The sequence below is a fragment of the Chenopodium album genome, chromosome 3 (assembly GCF_948465745.1).
Source record: "Chenopodium album chromosome 3, dcCheAlbu1.1, whole genome shotgun sequence".
Lineage (NCBI taxonomy): Eukaryota > Viridiplantae > Streptophyta > Magnoliopsida > Caryophyllales > Amaranthaceae > Chenopodium > Chenopodium album.
In genome coordinates, this window is record NC_137836.1 from 14,720,299 (window position 1) to 14,722,615 (window position 2,317).

At 39.4% G+C, this 2,317-nt stretch overlaps 1 pseudogene; it reads left to right on the forward strand.

Annotated features, from left to right (window-relative positions):
* The first annotated feature begins 377 nt into the window (after positions 1-377).
* LOC145624874 (putative acetyltransferase At3g50280) lies at positions 378-1,859 on the forward strand (annotated as a pseudogene).
* The last annotated feature ends 458 nt before the right edge of the window (positions 1,860-2,317 follow it).

Below are 2,317 nucleotides of genomic sequence, written 5' to 3' on the forward strand. Positions count from 1 at the left end.
GTTGCCTTAATTTAGACAAAGTTGCCTTGCTGAATTGCACGGATAAATTGCCATGCACCATCCCATTCTTTTGACGAAATCACAATTTTCCGAGCTTGCTCAAACCATTCCGAAGAAGAAGCTACAACCTCTCTAAAACTCAGGGCAGGGCCAGAGGCCTGTTTTGATGGTATTGAAGGAGGATTCCCCTCCATTGGAGGGGAACTATACGAAAATAAAAACTTACAAAAGAAAACAGAGAACTTCAACTTTCTCTCACTAACTTTCTCTCACTAACTTTAGTTGTTTGTTATATATCTTGGCTTTCACGTAGTAATTGTAATTCAACAATATTATCAAATTAGAGGCCATATTGCAACACAAATATGCACGTCAAATTTTCACTAGTACTACGTATTCTGTATATATATAGGCCTAATGCTGCATTGTTCATTCAAGAGCACAATATAACCTACTTACTTTCTTATAATCTTAGTTATTCTACAAACAGAAATGAGTTCAGCAACTGTTAAACACATCTCGGAATGCTTCATCAAGCCAAAGTATGAGGTGCAAGAAGCTAAGCAACCTTATTACTTGACTCCAATGGATTTGATGATGTTCAATTTCCATTATATCCAAAAGGGCCTCCTTTTCAACAAACCTTCACAGATTAATGATCAAGAATTCTCGACCAACAGACTCCTTCAAAGTCTGAGAGTCTTTTTCACTCGCCCTCGTTCATTTTTACCCACTGGCAGGGCAGCTCGCTACACGTATCAGCAAAAATCGGCATGAATGCTTGATCTTTGTTGATTGCAACAAGGGTCCTGGGGCTAGGTTCATTTATGCCACATTAGACACGAGCATATCTGAAATTTTGTCACCAGCTGATGTTCCTTTGGTCGTTCAGTCATTATTTGACCATGACCGTGCTATTAAGCATGATGGTCATAAAAGTCCTCTGTTATCAGTTCAGGTCACTGAGCTCAAAGATGGGGGTATTTATTGGCTGTTCCATGAATCATGTAGTCGTAGATGGAACCTCATATTGGCATTTCTGGAAGTTATGGTCCGAGATACATAAAGCTAATGGCAAGCAACTTCTTGTTTCACGTCTGCCCAACCATATACGCTGGTTTCCTGATGGGTATGGCCCGACTATCCCCCTCCCCTTTACTCACCCTATGGAATTTGTAAGCAGGTATGAAGTAGATCAGCTCAGAGAGAGAATCTTCCACTTCTCCCCAGAGTCTATAGCAAGACTAAAAGCCCAGGCCAACAAAGAAAGCAATACCAACAACATTTCGTCCTTCCAGAGCCTCTCAGCATTTGTCTGGAGATCAATTGTTCGAGCAAACTGCCTATCTGAAGATCAGATCACAAATTGCAGATTGGCTACCAATAAAAGGCATAGGTTAGATCCTCCTCTGCCTCCAGAATACATTGGTAACTGCGTTACTGCAATGAAAACTACTACTACAGCTGGTGAACTACTTGGACACAACTTAGGGTGGGCAGCGTCATTGTTGCACCAGTCGGTAGTAAACCACAGTGACAAAACAGTGCACAAATTCATCGATGGATGGCTCCAGTCTCCTTTTGTTTACCAGCCAAGTAAAATGTTTGATCCTTACAGCGTGATGATGGGAAGCTCACCAAGATTTGACATGTATGGAAATGAATTTGGTCTTGGAAAAGCTGTAGCAGTTCGAAGTGGGTATGCAAACAAATATGTTGGCAAAGTGACTGCTTACCCAGGATATGAAGGGGGAGGAAGTGTGGATCTAGAGATATGTCTACCACCTCATTCGATGAGCACTCTTGAATCAGACGAAGAATTTATGGCTGCTGCAACAGTACAGTACAATGTGTACTAAATAAGGCATCCCAAGGAAACAATCTAGAATAAAATTGATGGAACCAGCAAACTTTCTGTTTAGTTTTTCATTCATTTGTTTCAATTTCAAGCCATTATTTTCTTTTCTTGCTTTTGTATGGAAGAAGAAATAACTTTAAGACCATTGGTATAATCGGCACTCTGTAGGCCTTGAATATGAATAAAATTGTTCAATAAAAAATATATCCCACGATAATCTTTAGCTACAAATTAATAATTGCCTTGTCAAGATATGTAGTTAACTCATTTAGTCTGTTAAAGCACAGAAATTAACATATAAATCATTTCTAAGTTAAAATCATCATATTCCCACTAAAGAATTCTACATCGAATAGAAAGCTCAATGTATGAAAAGATTAACCTAGATCAGACTGCTTTCCTTGCCAATGGGATAAGAAACTCTCACCTAACCTATGCTTCTGAACGTTGCTTACAGCT